Source organism: Ornithorhynchus anatinus, chromosome 3 (assembly GCF_004115215.2).
Source record: "Ornithorhynchus anatinus isolate Pmale09 chromosome 3, mOrnAna1.pri.v4, whole genome shotgun sequence".
NCBI lineage: Eukaryota > Metazoa > Chordata > Mammalia > Monotremata > Ornithorhynchidae > Ornithorhynchus > Ornithorhynchus anatinus.
The window spans coordinates 115,013,828-115,034,908 of record NC_041730.1 but is presented as its reverse complement, the minus strand read 5'-3'; the positions used below and the strand labels follow the sequence as shown (position 1 = coordinate 115,034,908).

Below are 21,081 nucleotides of genomic sequence, written 5' to 3'. Positions count from 1 at the left end.
ACAGAATGTCACTGTTTATTGTTGTCTTGTACTTTCCCAAATGCTTAGTACAATGCTGTGCACACAGTAAGAGCTCAATAAATATGACTGAATGAATGAAGTTCCTGGGGAGCTGTTTGAGAAGGTCCAATGATTAGAGGTGAGGTAGAGTGTGAGTTTCTTGAGGGCAGAGATTGTGTCTACCGATCTCTAATGCGCTCTCCCCAGGGCTCAGAACAGTGCTCTGCAAACAGTAAATGCTCAACTGAGACTCTTGACTGAGTGGGTGGGGATGAAGGACTCAAAGGAATCACAGATTTTCCATTTGGCAAAAACTTTTCACACTTCCCATTGGTCCAGTTTGAAATTCCATCGCTCAACTATGCAGCCAAAAAAGACAGATGGCTGCGGCGTCATTTGTTAGGCTTCGGTGAGAAGCTCTGAATCCCCAAAGCAGAGGGTTTAACTTGACTGCTTGGCGTAAGACCTGTGGAAAGGCAGCTCTGGAATTCACCATCTTTTCATTTTCACGTGACTGTGTCCATTGCAGATTCAAGGCATGACCCTCAGATATGGATGCCTAGGAAACCATGATATTATTATTAATAATAATAATAATAATAATAATAATGTTGGTATTTGTTAAGCACTTAACTACATGCAGAGCACTGTTCTAAGCGCTGGGGTAGATACAGGGGAATGAGGTTGTCCCACGTGAGGCTCACAGTCTTCATCCCCATTTTACAGATGAGGGAACGGAGGCCCAGAGAAGGAAGTGACTTGCCCACAGTCACACAGCTGACAAGTGGCAGAGCCGGGATTCAAACCCATGACCTCTGACTCCCAAGCCTAGACTCTTTCCACTGAGCCATGCTGCTTCTCTATTATTATCCCCTCCAATGTGTCCTAGGTTGATTTGTTTCAGCAAATCCTTTTCATGGGGAGGGACAGTTTCTTGTAGTACTTTCTCAAAAGACCCAAGTAGCCTTGAATTCAGAAAAGTCTGGCAAAGCTCCTTCAAAGGTCTGTATCACTCCTACTACTGGGCCAGACATAACTTCTGACTATTCTTCTCTAGTTGAAGGGGTGAGCCTGGGACCTCAAAAACCTTGATAGCTGGAGCCACAATGTAAAGTGAGTCTGGAACATCTCAAATATCCATTTGGTCCAGCATGGCCTAATGGAAAGAGCGCGAGCCCACAATGCAGGTGACCAAGCTTGTTGTCTGGACTTTGCTGCTGTTCTTTCAATACTGCAGCATGGCGTAGTGGAGAGACCATGGGCCTGGGAGTCTGGGTTCTAATCCCAACTCCACCAGCTGCCTGCTGTGTGGCCTTGGACAGGTTGCTTCACTTCTCTGTGCCTCAGTTACCTCATCTGTAAAATGGGAATTGAGACTGTGAGCCCCACATGGGTCAGGAACTGTGTCCAACCCGATTTGCTTGTATCCACCCCAGTGCTTAGTAATAATGATAATAATAGTAATAATGGCATTTGCTAAGCATTTACTATGTGCCAAGCACTATTCTAAGCACTGAATTAGGTACAGGGTAAGCAGGTTGTCCCACATGGGGCTCACAGTCTTAATTCCCATTTTACAGATGAGGGAACTGAGGCCCAGAGAAGTTAAGTGGCTTGCCCAAGGTCACACAGACAAGAGGAGGAGTCAGGATTAGAACCCACAACCTCTGACTCCCAAGCCCGTGCTCTTTCCACTAAGCTGCATAAGCACTTAGCAAATACCACAATTACTAGTATTGTTGTTAATATTATTATTATTATTATTACAGAGAGAAGATACTTCCTGTCATGACTGCAAATTACTCTCCCAAAAGGAGGAGCTGCCTGGATCATCCTTTTGCCATACTATTCCCTAGCATTTTTGTGCTGATTAGTACTTTAAAGGCTCTCATTCCCACTTACTCTAAAATGGGGACAATACCTTGGAAAAACTTGGAAGTCATCTTCCTACTCCCATATAAAGAAGAATGCAGTTAACTTGGAAGGTGGTCAGCAGGGAGCCTTCAGAGCCATAATGATGTGTCTAAGCAGTTAGGAAAGAAGACTTTAGAGGAGAGACTAAGTATTTATATAACCTGGAAAAGAAGAAACTAGAGGGAGAAGTCATCAAATTTAAATATATGAAGGATTCTTAATCAGAGTGACCATTTCTAGTCCCCTGCTATTGAAAGCAGAAGCAACTGGCCTAAATTTCAAGTTATAATAACAATGATGATGATAATAATAATGATAATGACAATAATAATTGTTAAGCATTTACTATGTGCCAAGAGAAGCAGCGTGGCTCAGTGGGAAGAGCACGGGCTTGGGAGTCAGAGGTCATGGGTTCGAATCCCGGCTCTGCCACTTGTCAGCTGTGTGACTGTGGAAAAGTCACTTCACTTCTCTGTGCCTCAGTTACCTCAACTGTAAAATGGGGATTAACTGTGAGCCTCACGTGGGACAACCTCATTACCCGGTATCTCTCCCAGTGCTTAGAACAGTGCTCTGCACATAGTAAGCGCTTAACAAATACCAACATTATCATTATTATTAAGCACTGGGCTCATGTCTTGTCTTATGCTGTCGAGTCACCTCCAACCTATAGCGACTCCAAGGACAAATCTCTTCCAGAACACTCCATGTCCATCTTTCTGGAAGTGCATCCATAGAGTTTTCTTGGTAACAATATGGAAGTGGTTTACCAATTGCCTTTTTCCGCAAAGTAAGCTTTAGTCTCGATCCTCTACTCTCTCCCACATTGCTGCTGCCCAGCACAGGAGTGTTTTGACTTGTAGCAGATTGCCTTCCATTTCCTAGCCACTGCCCATGCTAGGAATGGAATGGGTTTGCCTCTGCTTGACTCTCTCTCTCCTATAGCTGAGACTGGTAGAATACTGGAAACTCTCCAGGTGCGATACTGAGAGGACAAACACTGGGGTAGGTACAAGTTAATTAGATTGAACATAACCCCTTTCCAACATGGGACTCACAGTTTAATTAGGAGGAGGTAGGAGTTAGTCCTCGTTTTACACATGAGAAAACAGGCACAGAGAAGTTTAGTACTGCCCAAGGTCACACAGCAGATATGTGGCAGAGCTAGATTAGAACCCAGATCCTCTTATCCTCAGGCCCGTGCTCTTTCCACTAAGCCATGCTATTCTCAGGGAGAGGGCACTGAGAGTCCCAGAGCATTAGCACAGATTGACTCTAACCTTAGTAGGTGTTGAAAGATCCACCCTGGACTATGAGCCCTTCCAGAACCAGTAACATGCCGGGGCAAGCATACAGTAATGAGAATCAATGTGCCTTAATGGATACAGCGTGGGCCTGGGAGTCAGAGGACCTGGGTTCTAATCCTGGCTCCGCCTCTTTTCTGCCATGTGATCTTGGGCAAGTCACGTCATTTCTCTGGGTCTCAGTTGCCTCATCTGTAAAATGGGGATTAAGATTGTGAGCCCCAAATAGGACAGGGACTCTGTCCACCCTGCTTAACTTATATCTACCTCAGTATTAAGAACAGTGCCTGGAACATAGTAAGCACCTAACAAGTACCATTATTAGTATTAATAAACACACTAAGATGAGCTAAGAACATAGTGAAAATCTTCATTTGAAAAACATCTGACACTGGAGTTAGTGGGATCCCCTTCTCTGGAGGAGACACTCACACGTGTTTGGAATAGCAGAGCCAAAGGCCTCAGGATGGATATGATGACTACCGGAAGTCTCTTCGGAGGCATTCTGGTCCATGGAAAGTGCTCGTTGACCTCCTTCCTTCAACCAACCCCCAAACTGCACGGTGGCCCAGGTGCTCCAGAAGTCCTGACACGGAGACTGAAGCCTGAGAGTGGTGGGAACAGCTCAGTCGATCAATCAGGAGTATTGATCCATTCATTCAATCATCTCTATTGAGCACTTACAGTGTGCAGAGCACTGTACTAAGTGTTTGGGAGAGTTTAATACAACAATAAACTGACACATTTCCTTCCCACAGTGAGCTTACAACCTGGGGGCAGGGGAAGACAGGCATTAATAAAAGAGAAAGAGCGTGGCTCAGTGGAAAGAGCCCGGGCTGGGGAGTCAGAGGTGAGGGGTTCGAATTCCGGCTCCGCCACTTGTCAGCTGTGTGACTGTGGGCAAGTCACTTAATTTCTCTGGGCCTCAGTTACCTCATCTGTAAAATGGAGATTAACTGTGAGCCTCACGTGGGACAACCTGATTACCCTATAATAATGTTGGTATTTGTTAAGCGCTTACTATGTGCCGAGCACTGTTCTAAGCGCTGGGGTAGACACAGGGGAATCAGGATGTCCCACGTGGGGCTCACAGTCTTAATTCCCATTTTACAGATGAGGTAACTGAGGCACAGAGAAGTTAAGTGACTTGCCCACAGTCACACAGCTGGCAAGTGGCAGAGCTGGGATTCGAACTCATGACCTCTGACTCCAAAGCCCGTGCTCTTTCCACTGAGCCACACTGCTTCTCTACCCCAGCGCTTAGAACAGTGTTCTGCACATAGTAAGTGCTTAATACCAACACTATTATTGTTATTATTATTAAAAATAACTAAATTGAAAATACTTACACAAGTGATGTGGGGTTGGGAGCAGGGAAGAACAAGGAAGGCAAGTCAGGGCAACACAGAAGGGAGAGGGAGAAGAGGAAAGGGAGGCTGAGTAAGGGAAGGCCCCTTGGAGGAAATGTGTCCTAAATGTGGTTTTGAAGGTGGGGAAAGTAATTGTCTGTCAGATTTGAAAAGGGAGAGTGTTCCAGACCAGAGGCAGGACATGGGCTAAGGGTCGGAGGTGGGATAGACGAGATTGAGGCACAGTGAGAAGGTTATTATTAGAGGAGCAGAGTGTGCAGGCTGGGTTGTAATAGGAGAGTAGTGAGATGAGGTAGGAGGGGGCAAGGTGATTGAGTGCTTTGAAGCTAGTGGTTTGTTCGATACGGAGGTGGATGAGCAACCATTGGAGTTTTTTGAGGAGTGGGGAAGCATGTCTTGAACGTTTTTGTAGTAAAATGATCCAGGCAGCAGAGTAAAGTATGGACTGGGGTGGAGAGCGACAGAAGCCTGGGAGGTCAGTAAGGAGGCTGATGCAGTAATCCAGGAAGGACAGCGTGAGTGATTGCATTAAAAAAGTAGCAGTTTGGATGGAAAGGAAAGACAGATTTTAGCGATGTTGTGAAGGTGAGACCGACAGGATTTACAGGGTTGTGAGACAGGAAGGATGGTGTCGTCTACAGTGGTGGGAAAGTCAAAAGGAGGAAAGGGTTTGGGTGGGAAGAGAAGGAATTCTGTTTTATACATGTTAAGGTTGAGATGACAGGAGGACAACCAAGTAGAGATGTCTTAAAGGCAGGAGGAAATGCGAGACAGCAGAGAGGGAAAGAGATAAGGGCTGGAGATGCAGATTTGGGTATGGTCCGCCTAGAGGTGTTGGTTGAAGCCATGGGAGTTAATGAGTCCTCTAAGGGAGTGGGACCCAGAATTGAACCTTAAGGGACACCCCACAGTTAGAGGTTGGGAAGCAGAGGAGGAGCCCGGGAATGAGACTGAGAATCGATGACCAGAGAGAAGAAGAGAACCAGGAAAGGACAGTGTCAATGAAGCCAACGTTGGTTAATGTTTCCAGGTGAAGTCGGTGGTCCACAGTGTCGAAGGCAGCTGAGAGGTCGAGGAGGATTAGGATGGAGTAGAAGCCGTTGGATCTGGCAAGAGGGAGATCATTGGTGACTGTGAGAGGGTGTTTTCTATGGAGTGAAGGAGATGGAAGCGAGATTGAAGGTGGTCAAGGAGAGAATTGTAGAAGAAGAATTTGAGACAGCAGGTGTTGACAATTTGCTCAAGGAGTTTGGAGAGGAATGGTAGGAGGGAGATGGGGCAATAACTATAGGGAGCCGTGGGATCAAGGAAGGGTTTTTTTTAGGATAGGGAAGACATGGGCATGTTTAAAGCAGGAGGGAAGAAGCCACTGGAGAATGAACAACTGAAGAAGACTGCTTAGGAGGTAAGAAGGAAGGAGGAAAAGTGATTTGATAAGGTACCAGGGAATGGGGAGGGAATGGATTTTGAAAGGAGGTGGAGATCTCCTCTGGAGATTCTCCTGGGAAGGATGGGAGAGTTGAGGGAGGAGGGAGGATCTGAGGAAGGACAAGGCAGATTTTGGAGAGTTCACACTTGTTAGTGTCAATTTTCTTAATAAAGTAGGCGGCCAGGTCACTGGGAGCAAGGGAAGGCAGGGGAACAGGGGGCCTGAGGAGGGAGTTAAATGTCTGGAACAATGGGCCAGGGTGATGGGCATGGGGGTCAATAAGGGTGGAGAAATAATTTTGCCAGCCAGAGAAGAGGGCAGAGTTAAAGCACGTAAGGATAAACTTAATAATAATAATAATAATGGTATTTGTTAAATGCTTACTATGTGCCAGGCACTGTACTAAGCACCGGGGTATATCCAAGCAAATTGGGTTGGACACAGTCCCTGTCCTATGTGGGACTCACAGTCTCGATCCCCATTATACAGATGAGGTAACTGAGGCCCGGAGAAATGAAGTGACTTGCTCAAGGTCACACAGCAGCCAAATGACGCAGTTGGGATTAGAACCCATGACCTTCTGACTCTTAGGCCCACGTTCAATCTTAAACTTGAAATGGATGAAGTCAGCCTGATATTTAGATTTCCACCAGCAGTGCGTTGCAGCTCGTGTACAAGAGCGAAGGAGGCGGACTGCGCAGGTGATCCAGGGCTGTGGGTTAGTAGTACGAGATCAACAATTGAGCACTTACAGTGTGCAGAATACTCTACTAACCACTGGGGAAAGCACAGTACAGTAGAAATGGTAGACATGACCCCTGGCCTCAAAGAGCTTGCATCTAAAAAGCAGTGTGCTTTAGTGGATAAAGCATGGGCCTGGGAGTCAGAAGGACCTGGCTTGTAATCCAGGTTCCACCACACATCTGCTATGTGAGCTTGGGCAAGTCACTTCCCATCTCTGGGCCTCAGTTACTGCATCTGTAAAATGGGGATTAAGAGTGTGAGCCCCATGTGGGACAGGGACTATGTCCAACCTGATTAACGTGTATCTACCCCAGACCTTAGAAAAGTGCATGGCACAGAGTAAGTGCTTAATGAGTACTATTATTATCATCATCTCTGTCATGATGGGGTTAATGGAGCACCAGCTCTTTTCAGAGGAGTGTCCCCACGTCCCTGCCCTTGCTTCCAGCTTTCAAACCACCTCCTAAAAGTCTCGTGGTTGGCCAGAGGCCAGCTCTTTAAAAAATCGGAAACCTAGTCAGCTTTCTCCCTTTTCATGAAGATATCTCAAACAGAAGCATTGACCTTGACAAACCTTGTGTTGCAATGTTTTCCAATAGGCAAAACACTATAAATCACTGTAGGATAATTGTGAGTCTGATTCTCTACCCCCCTTTCACCTTTCCCTCTCCAATTCCTCCCTCAAGGCTTGGCCTTCCAAACCAACCGGATTCTTGACGAGTAAAGCCCCACTGGTGTGTGGGGTAGAGATAGCTATGATATACCCATCGTGGGTTTCACCCTGACATTTTGTATTTGCGTAACACCTTGGCTCAGTAACCCCATAAAAACAAAATTTATTTCTCTAGCAAAACTCATTATGACCCATATGAACAATCAAAGAAACCCGCAAAACTGAAAATGACCAATAAAATCACCTCCCGGAGACCACAAATGTGCAGCCCTCTGACTTTCCCTTACAAAGCAGAAAAAAAAATCATTTCCTTCCTTTTCTCTGGGTCATTAGTGCAGTATTATTTATCATACCTGCTTGAGACCTGGCCCTGTCAAATCATTAAGAATAGTAATGGGCTATTGTTAAAAATCCAGTTAACTAAAATTCCCGAACAAAAAGGATTCTTATTCATGTGGACATATCTAGGGCTAGGTAGTATGCTGAAAACTAGGTGTTTAGTTCTGAGCACCTAGCACTCTCCTAGGTACTTGGGAATGTGGAGTCCTTACCTGCAAGACAATTTTCACTTAGGTAAAGCACACATAACCCACAGAAAACATAAATATGTTCCTAGAGATGTAGTAATTAAGAAAGCTGGAGGAGTTAGCTAGGGAATGTTCTGGCAGACTGGAGAATGGGTGAGGTAAATTTAGGCAGCATAGAGGAGAAAATGGACCTTGAAACACTACTTAAAAGAGATTCCCCCTTCCACTTTCTGCAGGGATATGGGGAAAGCGAAAAGGAGAGGGATTGGCATCAGAAGTGTTTGTTTGATCCTGGGACAGGTGCCAGGATGCTCATCTCTACATCTCTCCCAATCTCTGCTCCCTTGAACTGATTCCCAGCTGCCAGGCTGGAGAAGGAGGTGGAGGGACGAAAGGAAAGATAAGAGGAAAAAGGAAGAGAGAGAAGGAGATTGGGAGAAAGAAGAGAGGGAGGACGGAGGGAAGAGAGAAGAGAGAGAAAAGGAAGGGAGGAAAGGAAAAGAAGGCAAGAAGGAAGGCAGAAAGGAAGGAAGGAAGGAAAAAGGAAGGAGGGAGGAAGGAAGGAAGGAAAAGGGAAGGAGGGAGGGAGGAAAGAAGGGAAGGAGGAAGGGAGGGAAGAATGGAGGAAGGGAAGGAAGAGGAAGAGAAGGAGGAAAGAAAATAGAGACACAAAAAGGGAAGATGAGGGAAAAGTAGAATTTGGAGAGCCCTAGGGTGCAATTTCCAAATTTATATTGTTCCCTAGAAGCTGGAATTAAATGAGTTGTGTATAGAAAGTTTTACATCTTCTTTTTCTAATGATTGAAAAGAACAACACACCCTGCTTCATTGTTTGTCCTTAAAGACACATCCTGCCTGCTCTGTTGCTGCATTGCCCCATCCAGATCCCGTCACTGTTTTTGAACCTACCTCTTGACATCGCCATCTCAATGTTTACTTGATGCTGAGCACACCTTTTCCCAATTGCTACCTGCAGCCCTGTTCTGCCACGGCAGTGGTCTGCCAAGGGTCTAGTGGCATGTTGCACCGATTAAAACTCTGCTTCGCTATGCCTCTATATTATTTATTCTTTATTTTTGGATTGTGTGCACCACTTTTCAGGTCACCATTCAATCGCTGCTTAGCTACACTGCTGTAATCTATTCTTTTTCCATGTTCTGCCTAGTGGGACCATACACAGCATCTCATTGCATGAGTCTGTAAGATCATCTACTAGACGGTAAGGTTCTCGAAGGAAGGAATTCTGTCTACCAATTCTCCTGTAGTGTAGTCTGCCAAGCAATTAGTGTGGTGTTCTCCACACAGTAAGAACTTATTAAGCACCACTGATTAACGGATCAAATGAATGCAGTCAGCCTCATGATTGGCAATCTTGTCCTGCCATTGTATCTTAAGTATTTAGTATAAGTATTAGAGAAGCAGCGTGGCTCAGGGGAAAGAGCACGGGCTTTGGAGTCAGAGGTCATGAGTTTGAATCCCGACTCTGCCACTTGTCAGCTGTGTGAATGTGGGCAAGTCACTTAACTTCTCTGTGCCTCAGTTGCCTCATCTGTAAAATGGGGATTAAGACTGTGAGCCCCACGTGGGACAACCAGATTCCCCTATGTCTACCCCAGCGCTTAGAACAGTGCTCTGCACATAGTAAGCGCTTAACAAATACCAACATTATCATTATTATTATTAAGTATTTCTGGTGGCAACACTGGATATTATTATTAGTATTATGGTGTTCGTTAAGTGCTTACTATGTGCCAAGCACTGTTCTAAGTGCTGGGGTAACGAGTTTGTCCCACGAGGGGCTCACAGTCTTAATCCCCATTTTACAGATGAGGAAACTGAGGCACAGAGAATTTAAATGGTTTGCCCAAGGTCACAAAGCAGACAAGTGGAGGAGCCGGGATTAGAACTCACATCCTCAGACTCCCAAGCCCACACGCTCTTTCCACTAAGCCATGCTGCTTCTCATAGAGTACGGGGCTGGGCTTCTAAAGTACCAGAGTTCTAATCCTGGTTCTGAAGCAGCATGGCTTAGTGGAAAGAGCACGGGTTTGGGAGTCAAAGGTCATGGGTTCTAATCCTGGCTCTGCCACTGATCAGCTATGTGACTTTGGGCAAGTCACTTGACTTCTCTGAGCCTCAGTTACCTTATCTGTAAAATGGGGATTAAGACTGTGAGCCCCACATGGGACAACCTGATTACCTTATCCCAGAGCTTAGAACAGTGCTCGGCACATAGTAAGCACTTAACAAGTACCATCATTATTAAGTGGCGGAGCAGGAATTAGAGCCAGTTCCTTCCGACTCCCAGGCCTGTGCTCTATCCACTAAGCCATTCTGCTTCCCTATACAAGGAAGTAAGGAATATGAAGAAGATAATATACGTATTAGCCCTAAATTTGGGAGAGAGGATAATCTAGGTGGAGTAGGGAGAAATGAATGAGATAATATTTGAATGAAATATCAATTCATATTAGCAGGCAGCCTATCTTCAGTCATTCATTCATTCATTCAATCACATTTATTGATCACTTACTGTGTGCAGAACACTGGAAAAGTACAGTACAACAATAGATAGTGACATTCCCTGCCTGCTCACAATCTAGAGTAGGAGAGATGGACATCGATAAAAATAAATAAAATTACAGATATGTACATAAGTGCTTTGGGGCTGGGATGGGGGAAGAGCAAAGAGATAAATGAAATTACAGATATGTACATTAATGCTTTGGGGCTAGGATGGGAGAAGAGAAAAAGGAGCAAGTGAGGGTGACACAGAAGGGAGTGGAAGATTAGGAAAAGTGGGGCTTAGTCTGGGAAGGCCTCTTCGAGGAGATGTGCCTTCAATAAGGCTTTGAAGTGGGGAAGAGCAGTTGTCTGTTGGATTAGAGGTGGGAGGGTGGTCCAAGCCAGATGCAGGACATGGGCTAAGGGTCGGCAGCAAGGCAGGCAAGATCAAGGCACAGTGAGAATGTTAGCACTAGAGGAGTGAAGGGTGTGGGCTGGGATGTAAAAGGAGAGAAGTGAGTGCAGGTAGAAGGGAACAAGGTGATGGAGTGCTTTAAAGCCAATGAAGAGGAGTTTTTGTTTGATACAGAGGTGGATGGGCAACGACAGGAGGTTTTTGAGGAGTGGGGTGACGTGTCCAGACGCTTTTGTAGAAAAATGATCTGGGCAGCAGAGTGAAGTATGGACTGAAGTATGGACCTTGCCATCTCCTTCCAGTCTGTAAATTTGAGGAGATGCATGGCCCAGTGAAAAGAGTATGGACCTGGTAGTCAGAGGATCTAAGTTTTAATCCTGACTCTTCCAGTTGCCTGCTGTATGACCTTGGGCAAATCACTTAACTTCTCTGCGCCTAAGTTTCCACGTGTATAAAATCGAGATACAATACATGGCTCTTTAAATGGTATTTGTTAATTGCTTACTACATGCCAAACACTGTACTAAGCTCTGGGGTAAATACAAGTGAATCTGGTGGGAGACAGTCCATACCTTCCTGGAGTTCACAGCCTTAATCCCCATCATTTTACAGATAACTGATGCAGAGTTCTCCCTCTTACTTAGTCCATGAGCCTCATGTGGGACAGGAACTGTATCAGTGATTGATTGATTCCAGGATCCTGTCCATGGCACTGAAGAGCCACTGTCTTTCCAACCACAGAAAGATCCTCTGTTAACCTCCAATCTAAGCCTGGCTGGGGATGAAGGAGTAGGAATAAAATTGTCGAATAGTATTGGTGAGGCAAAGTGTAGGTCAAATGCAAAGTAACATTTCCTAAGGGTGGGACCTCATAAGAATACATACCTGAGAAGTTGTTCATCTGTCAACTAATCAATCAATCAATGTTGTTTATTTAATTTCATTGTTAAAGATCATGATTCTAAGTACTCTGGTAGCAAAAGATATGGCCCCTTCCCCGTAGGGGCTTATCATTCAATCATATTTATTGAGTCCCTACTGTATGCAGAGCACAAATTTAACAGTAAACAGACATGTTTCCTTCCCACAGTGAGTTTACAGTCTAGGGGGAGGAGGAGATGGACATTAAGAAAATAAATTAATTACAGATATGTACACAACTTCTGTGGGCCTGGGAGGTAGGATGAATAAAGGGAGTAGTCAGGGTGACATATGACATACTATGGCATTGACATAGACAAAGAGGAAAGAAGATCGTAGTCAGGGAAGGTTTCTTGGAGGAGATGTGCTTTCAATAGGCTTGAAAGTGTGGGAGACAGTCTCATGAAGAAGAAGACTGTCAGATTCAATTACAAATAATGGAAGGAGGTCGAAAGTAGTAATAGACACCACAAATATGTCAGAATGAGGGAGGTGAATAAATAACTGAAAATGAATGTAAGGATAAGTGTCATGACAGGGAGCAGTAAAAATATAGGTGTTAAGGACGGCTGTTGGATTGATGCCCCTTAGAACATTGAGAATCAATCAGGGAAAGCTTTCTGGAGAGGTCGACCATAAGAGGTCTCTGAAGTTGAGCTGAGATGTCAACTGGCAAATTTTGAGAGAGACAGAGATTCAGAATGGGAGAACAGTGTGAATGAGGAGGTAGGAGGTGGAAGAATTGAGAGAGGTGCAGTTAGAAGGATAGCTTGGGAGGAGCAAAGATATGAGCTCAAGTATAACAGATGAAGAGAGCCAATATGGAGGATGACAAAAACTTGAGGGGATCCTCGAAGCCAGCGGTAAAGAGTTTCTGCTTGTTGCTGAAACTCATTGTGAGCAGGGAATGTCACTGTTTACTGGTGTATCGTACCTTCCCAAGCACTTAGTACAGCGCTCTGCACACAGTAAACAATAAATACGACTGAATGAATGAATGAAATGGTTAGGCATTGGATTCTTCTGAGGAGAGGAGAGATAAATGCTGAAGAAGGCTTTAAGATGATCTGGGCAGCAGGATGTTGTAAAACTGAAGGAGGAAGAGTTTTCATTTGTTACCCTAAAATCATACCTCCAAGAAGCTTTCCCTGACTAGGCCCTCATTTCTCCTGTCAGCTCCTTAAATCATTTTGATGCTCATCTAAACCCCACAGCGTTTACGTAAACATCTTAATACTCAAGCATTTCCCATTTCTGTTCATTTTAATGTCTGTCTCACCCCATAGACTGTAAGCTCCTTGTGGGCATCCTCCAGCTCTATTATATGGTACTTTCCCAAGCACTTAGCACAGTACTTGGCAAAGAGTAAGCACTCAGTCAATCAATCAGTGGTATTTATTGAGTGCTTACTGTGTTCAGAGCATTATACTAAGCAATTAAGCATTTGGAAGAGTATAACAGAGTTGGTAGAGACATTCCCTGCCCATAACATGCTTACAGTCTAGAGATGAATGGCGTTTGTTGATTACACCGCTCACAGTGAGATCAAAGCAACGTGGGCATTTGAGGAGATTCTACCTGTCTGCAAGAAGTTGTTTCTCAAAGTATGCTGCTCTACTTCACTGGTGGAGATTTTCAATTCTGTGACTTCTGCACTATCTCCTTGTATGTATGTTACCGTGGCTCAATGGAAAGAGCACAGGCTTGGGAGTCAGCGGTCATGGGTTTTAATTCCGGCTCCGCCACTTATCAGCTGTGTGACTTTGGGCAAATAACTTCTCTGTGCCTCAGTTACCTCAACTGTAAAATGGGGACTAAGACTGTGAGCCCCACTGGGACAACCTGATTACTTCGTATCCCCCCAGCACTTAGAACAGTGCTTCTCAAATAGTAAGTACTTAACAAATACCATTATTATTATTATTATTATCTCCTTTTAGCTGTGTATGTGTGTGTGTAACCATTCTAAGGTAAAACACCCAGTGCAGGGGAATTGCAACATTTATTGCCTCACTCCTGGTGACCCGACTGCATTCTCCGACCTCAATGTGGATGATCTTGTCCTTCCATTTGATGTTGATTATGGCCCTCAGGTGATGCTGATGAAATAGCTTGGGAAGCTGGTTGTGCCTCGGAAGGCAGTGGGAGGTCCAAGAATCTCAGACACAAAAAAGATGGGATGCAACAAAAGCTTAAAACATTTGGTTTGGTACGTAGCTTAATTCCCCTTGGTTGCCTCACTCTCTCTGTCAGTATCCTGGGCTTTTTGATTCATCTTTACCTGAGCCTCGCAACGCCCTGTGCCCTAGTGGGAAAATGGTTAGCAAGGCCGGGAGAGTGCTAGTGGTGCTCATAACCACCAGCACTATAATCCATCCCTTCACAGAGAATCTCAGTTCTCAGTCTTGAAGGACTTCGTCACTGACCTCATCAGGAGGCTCTGTCACTGCCCTGCAAGCACACCTTGGACACTGCTGTAAAATCTTTGTTATCTGTAGAGATTCCTATGCATCGGTTGAATCATAACCTCAGTTTTCTTCTTAGATTCATGATTTCAGAGCACATTCACTGGTATTGAGCTGCTCCCCAATGACTATCACAAAATCCATAACCTACTGAGTTGTAAGACTACGACCTGGAGAGCTGGGTTCTAATCGGGGTTCTGCTGCTGCCTGCTGTGTGACATTGGGCAAGTCAGTTAACTCTTCTGTGCCTCAGTTTCCTCACCTGTAAAATGGGGATGAAATACCTTTTCTTCTTCCTACTTAGACTGTGAATCCCATGTGGGACAGGGACTGTATATGACATAAACAGCTTGAATCTATCCCAGGGCTTTTTATGGCATTTGGCATATAGTCAGTGCTTAACAAACACCACCTAATTAGTATCGAATAGGACAACTTTTCACCAAAGTAGTACTTTTTTCCTGGTTTCTGACACCATGGAACACAAACGTCTACATGAAGTTATCTGTAATTTATTTATATTAATGCCTGTCTCACCATCTGGACTGTAAGCTCACTGTGGGCAGGGAACGTGTCCACCAACTCTGTTATATTGCACTCTCCCAAGTATTTAGTCCAGTGCTCTACACACAGTAAGCGCTCAATAAATACAGTTGATAGATTCATTGAGTGATTGAAGTTGCCCACTTAAAACTGAAGGAGTTCCTAGGTCCATACACCCTTGCTCTCTAGAGGAAATTACATCTTCTTCTCTATGGGACCTTTATTCAATCCATCAACCTATCAATCGATTGTATGCAAAGCACGCAATTAAGAGAGCACAATACAACTGAGATGGTAGAAATGATCCCTGTCCATAAGGCAAATCAGTCAGAAATCTCTACTGATTTTTATATCTTGTCCTCAAAGTACTGCTAGTAGATAAGAAGCGTGGCTTAGTGGAAAGTGCACATGCCTGGGAGTCAGAAGTCATGGGTTCTAATCCCTGCTCTTCCACTTATCAGTTGTGTGACTTTGGGCAAATCACTTAACTTCTCAGGGCCTCAGTTCCCTCACCTGTAAAAGGGGGATTAAGAATGTGAGCCCCACGTGGGACAACCTGATTATCTTGTTTCTACCTCAGCACTCAAAACAGTGCTTGGCACATAGTAAGTGCTTAACAAATAAACAATCATTATTATTAGATAAGAGACATGGAATAATAATAATGTTGGTATTTGTTATGCGCTTACTATGTGCCAAGCACTGTTCTAAGTGCTGGGGTAGACACAGGGGAATCAGGTAGTCCCACATGGGGCTCACAGTCTTAATCCCCATTTTACAGATGAGGTAACTGAGGCACAGAGAAGTTAAGTGACTTGCCCACAGTCACACAGCTGACAAGTGGCGAAGCCGGCATTTGAACTCATGACCTCTGACTCCAAAGCCCGTGCTCTTTCCACTGAGCCACGCTGCTTCTCTATCCTCCCACTTTTCAGATCATCATCAGTGGTATTTATTGAGCACTTACTGTGTGCAGATTACAATATTAAGCACTTAGGAGAGTACAATACAACAGAGTTGGTAGGCACATTTCCTGTCCACAATGAGTTTACAGTCAGGTGAGTATCCATACAGATGGGTTAGACCTATGGCTCTAGATAATATAGTTTTAGGAACCCATTGGAGTGTTTCATTCATTGGTCTCTCTCTCTCTCTCTCCCTCTCCCTCTCCCCCTTCAATTAATCAATTACTCATATTTATTGAGTGCTTACTTTGTTCAGAGCACTGTACTACACACTTGGGAAAGTATAATATAGCAGAGTTTGGAGACAAGTAGGGAAGCAGCGTGGCTCAGTGGAAAGAGCCTGGGCTTTGGAGTCAGAGGTCAAGGGTTAGACTCCCGGCTCTGCCACTTGTCAGCTGTGTGACTGTGGGCAAGTCACTTAACTTCTCTGTGCCTCAGTTACCTCATCTGTAAAATGGGGATTAACCGTGAGCCTCACGTGGGACAACCTGATTACCCTGTATCCCCCCCCAGCGCTTAGAACAGTGCTCTGCACATAGTAAGCGCTTAACAAATACCAATATTATTATTATTACCTACTTACAATTTAGTCTAAAGACTCCCTTTCTTTCCCTTTCTCTCCTTTTTTCTCTGACTCTGTCTTTCTCTCACCCTGTTTAAAGATTGTGGCATTTGTTAAATGCTTCCTATGGGTCAAGCACTGTATCAGGTGCCTGGATAGATACAAGGTAATCAGTTGGAAAGCAGTCCCTGTCCCATGTAGGACTCCCAGCCAAAATAGGGCAGGTTTGAATCCCTATTTTTCATTTCACTCTTTCTCTCTCCTGAACCCAGGAAAATATTGAAGCATTCAAAAGTAAGTCAATTTACTTCCAAGACATCAAAGCTGGCTAACAGCAGCAGTATCACACAAGCTTCATACACTAAATCAATCAATTGTATTTATTGAGTGCTTACTGTGCTCAGATCACTGAACTAAGGGGTTGGGAGACTACAGTATAACAGAGACGGTAGACATGTTCCCTGCCCATATGCATGGCATCCGGCTTTGCTTTAGATACTAAGCTATAGACTGGTTGTCTAGTAGTTTTTATTGGTACATTCCCAGAGGTAGTCCCTGGCTCCCAGCTCTGTCAGGACCTGTGCAAGGGGAAAGTAAACTCAATGTTTATCTTGCTCCATCAAAGAATTCTGTGCAATTCCAAGGACAATCAATGGCTGAGTTGGAACTTGATCAAATAAAGGCATTTACCGAGTGTTTACAGTAGGCACAGCAGTGTACTAAGTGCTTGGGAGAATACAACAGAGTTAATAGACATGTTCCCTGCCCACAAGAATCTTACAGTTTCAGACCTTATCATCAAGAAGGTAAGATTCACGAGTCTGAGAAGAAACAAGAGTTCCTCCCGTTCATATCTTAAGCAGGAAGACACCAGACTAAATTGAGGAAATTGGGGGTGGCAGAGAGTCCTCTCTTTCCAATAACTCGAGGCCCTAAAACCCAGGGATTGGAGATTGTTGTTGATGTAAATGATCTTGCCATTAATCAGATGCTTTATCCTGGCTGAGGTTTTCCAGAAAGAAAGAGAAGAACCTAATAATCAAGGAGTATCACATTCTTGGGGTTGATCAGCCTGTATCACTTTGCCTATAACTTTCACATCAATGTCCTGACACCCTGTCTTTAATGAACCTCTTGATGCTCAAGAGATGGGTAGCCAGATGGCACTCCATGTTGCCCATCCAAACTGGTAGCCCAAAGGGAAAAGCTCCTGAGCACAAGGCAGTGAGGTACAGATGGGGCAGAAGAACGCCCTGCTGTGTAAAACCCACAAAAGCCCAGACGTAGAGAGCGGAGGATTGGAAAAACCCAAAATGTTCCGACATCTCCTCCTCGTTCCACCCTCCACCAACCTTGCTGGCTCCCTCCAGCAGGCATCTCCAAACAGCAGGGGGATCGGAGAGCCATATGTGCTGTAACATGAAGGCAGAGTCAAGAACGAAGCGACAGAATGTGGGTATAGACGCACGGTAGCCCCGGACAGTCTTGCTTTTCTTGGGTTTAAGTCAGGCTAACCATGCCCACTTGAGCAATCTTTAATAGCGTGGTTATGATACTTTACGTAAAGCCCCTGTAATCTGCATTTCTCAGATTCCCATAATGGAGGCCAGATGATCTGCATCGGGAAAAAGCTTAAGCGACTGAGTGGCACGAAACCTCAGCCCCGTGTGTGCAGCGAGTCCCAGGGATCAAGCCAGCGGGCCCAGCGGAGAGCACACAAAGCATCCTTTTGCACCTCCTGCTGGGTGTGGTGGATGGGGAAGACGGGTCCAGGCTGAAAGCCAGGGAAATCGTGTCTTAGCATGACAGGGAACCATGCACAGACAAGGCCAGGTTGCTGCCGCCGGCGTGCCTGAGTCCATGGCAAAGGGCCAGCTGGGGCACAGCTTCTTGCTTAGGCTCAGTCACGGGCTCCTTTCACCACCATTCGCCTGAGGGAGGGAGTCTGAGCCCCCTCCCCCACTCAGCCTCTCTAGCCCCCCCAGACCATATAGTCCTGAACTCACAAGGCAGACCACTCCAGGAGAACACGCCCGAGACCTTGGCCCAGAATTCTAGACTGATTCACCCGTCACTTACCGGCTTTCTAGCCCAGCCCGTGGCAGGAATGCCTCACCGCTTACTACGTGCCGAGCACTGTTCTAAGTGCCGGGGTAGATAGATGTCTTTGTCACACATGGGACTCTCAATCTAAGTAGAAGGGAGGAGTATTTAATCCTCATTTTACAGATAAGGAAACTCCAGGTGCAAAGAAGTTCAGTGACTTGCCCAAGGCCTCACAGCAAGCAACTGTCCAAATAGAGATTAGAACCTTGGTCCTCTGATTCACAGGCCTGTGCTATTCCCATACAGCCCATGCTGCTTCTCATATGTCGGACAACCACTTTCTAATGTTTGATCTTTAAAAAAAAAATCACTCCTGGGAAGAGGAAGATTATCTTGAGAGAGAGCGAGTGTGCGTGTGCATGAATGTGCGCGTGCATGCGCGAGCACGCTTTGAACCAGGTGTTTCTGAGACAGAGGTCATCCGTGGGGGAAGTGTCATCATTCTGGATGTTATGAGTCGAGTTCATCGCAGCGATGTTTCCAGGTGTTGAGTGGAAATCAAGACCTCACTAGCGGTTAATTAAATTAATTCAAATTAGCATCTTCCAGAGCAGCACCCAGCTTGCTCCGCACAGGGTTGACTGAACAGATGGGTTTAGTCTGTCTCTCTTTCTCGAGAGACCCGTTGAACCAGTCAGTGCCTCTGAGACCATACTTCAACAGAGTGTATTTATTTGCCCAGGGCTGAAATGATCCACCAGGGCAGCAGGAAAATTCTAGAGGGAAGAAGGGCAGGAGGGTCAGCCCGGCTCACGTCCTTGGCCTTGATGGCCAAATAAGGAGGTAGAGCCAGAGGTTCCTTTCAGACGGCCAAGTGGGGTAAGGGCTGCCTAGTTTCCCTTCCCTTCAGTTGCCTAGAAGCCACACTGAGAAAAACTGAGGGCCAGAACCCAGAAGGGAAGTAAGGCAAATAATAATAATCATGGTATTTGTTAAGGGCTTACTGAGTGCTACGTACTGTACTAAGCTCTGGGATGGTTAGAAAAAAATAGGGCTGGACACAGTCCCTTTCCCACATGGGCTCACAGCCTTAATCTCCATTTTATTCAATATTCATTGAGGACTTACTGTTCGCAGATCATCATAGTAAGTGCTTAATAATAATAATGTTGGTATTTGTTAAGCGCTTACTATGTGCCGAGCACTGTTCTAAGCGCTGGGGTAGACACAGGGGAATCAAGTTGTCCCACGTGGGGTTCACAGTCTTAATCCCCATTTTACAGATGAGGTAACTGAGGCACCGAGAAGTTAAGTGACTTGCCCAACGTCACACAGCTGACAAGTGGCCGAGCCGGGATTCGAACCCATGACCTCTGACTCCAAAGCCCGTGCTCTTTCCACTGAGCCACGCTGCTTCCCTGAGCCACGCTGCTTCCCTACAGTGCTGCTTAGCACTGTACTAGAGTTAACTGAGGTACAGAGAAGAGAAATGACTTGCCCAAGGTCACACAGTAGACAAGTGGTGGAGCTCCATTAGAACCCGGCTCCTTCTGACTCCCAGGCCAGGGGTCTGGCCACTAGCCCATGCTGCTATCTCTCTCTCCTCCTGATCTTAGCATCTTTTAATCTGGGTTTCTGATTAACTTGTACCTATCTTATCATTTAGTACAGTGTCTATCATATAGAATGCCCTTAACAAATACCAAAAGAAGAGTAAAAGCAAGGTTACAGTAATCTAAGCTCCTTGTGGGCAGGAAATATTTCTGTTTATTCTTATCTTGTACTCTCCCAAGGGCATAGTACAGTGCTCTACACACAGTAAGCACTCAATAAATACGATTGAATAAATGAATGAAGTATCCCTCACAATGTAAGGTGAATTTACTTCTCTTGAGGAAAGTCATCCCATTTGCATCATATACAGAATTTGAAGAGATCATCTGGTTCAAGCCCCTGCATCCAGGAAGGGGAATAACCAAACCATTAGAGACAAGCAGCCATCGGAGCTGCTGAGCGCTCCTGGTGAAAATCCAAGCACCAAGCCGACCTCACACACTTCAAATTTATCCTTTCCTGCCTTAACTCTGCCCTCTCCTCCGCCAGGCAAAGCTTCTTCTCCTCCCTCATCGACAACCATGCCCGTCACCCCCACCAATTGTTCCAGACCTTTAACTCTCTCCTTAGGCCCCCTGTTCCTCCCCCTCCCCCATCTCTCACCCCCAGTGATCTGGCCACCTATTTCATCACAAAAATCAACACAATCAGGTCTGAGCTCCCCAAAGTCACCCGCCTCTCCCCTCCCCCCCACCAACCCTCTCCCCTACTTTTCCATCCTTCCCTGCAGTATCCTCAGAGGAGATCTCCTCCCTCCTCGTAAGTGCCACACCCTCCACCTGCGCGGACCCCATTCCCTCTCACCTTATTAAAACCATCGCCCCTGCCCTCCTCCCTTCCTTAACTTCTATTTTTAACCACTCAATCTCCAATGGCTCCTTCCCCTCTGCCTTCAAACATGCCCACGTCTCCCCCATCCTAAAAAAACCCGCTCTTGACCCCACTTCCCCCTCCAGTTATCGCCCTATCTCCCTACTACCCTTCCTTTCCAAAATCCTAGAACGAGTCGTCTACAATCGATGCCTAGAATTCCTTAACTCCCATTCTCTCCTGGACCCCCTCCGATCAGGCTTCCGTCCCCTCC

General features: G+C 45.5%; 1 non-coding gene across 1 annotated transcript; it reads right to left on the bottom strand.

Moving 5' to 3' along the window:
- Positions 1–2,769: 2,769 nt before the first annotated feature.
- On the bottom strand, positions 2,770–2,909 carry LOC114810746. The gene has a single exon (XR_003758441.1). It is a non-coding gene; the product is annotated as a small nucleolar RNA SNORA7 (small nucleolar RNA).
- Positions 2,910–21,081: the final 18,172 nt, after the last annotated feature.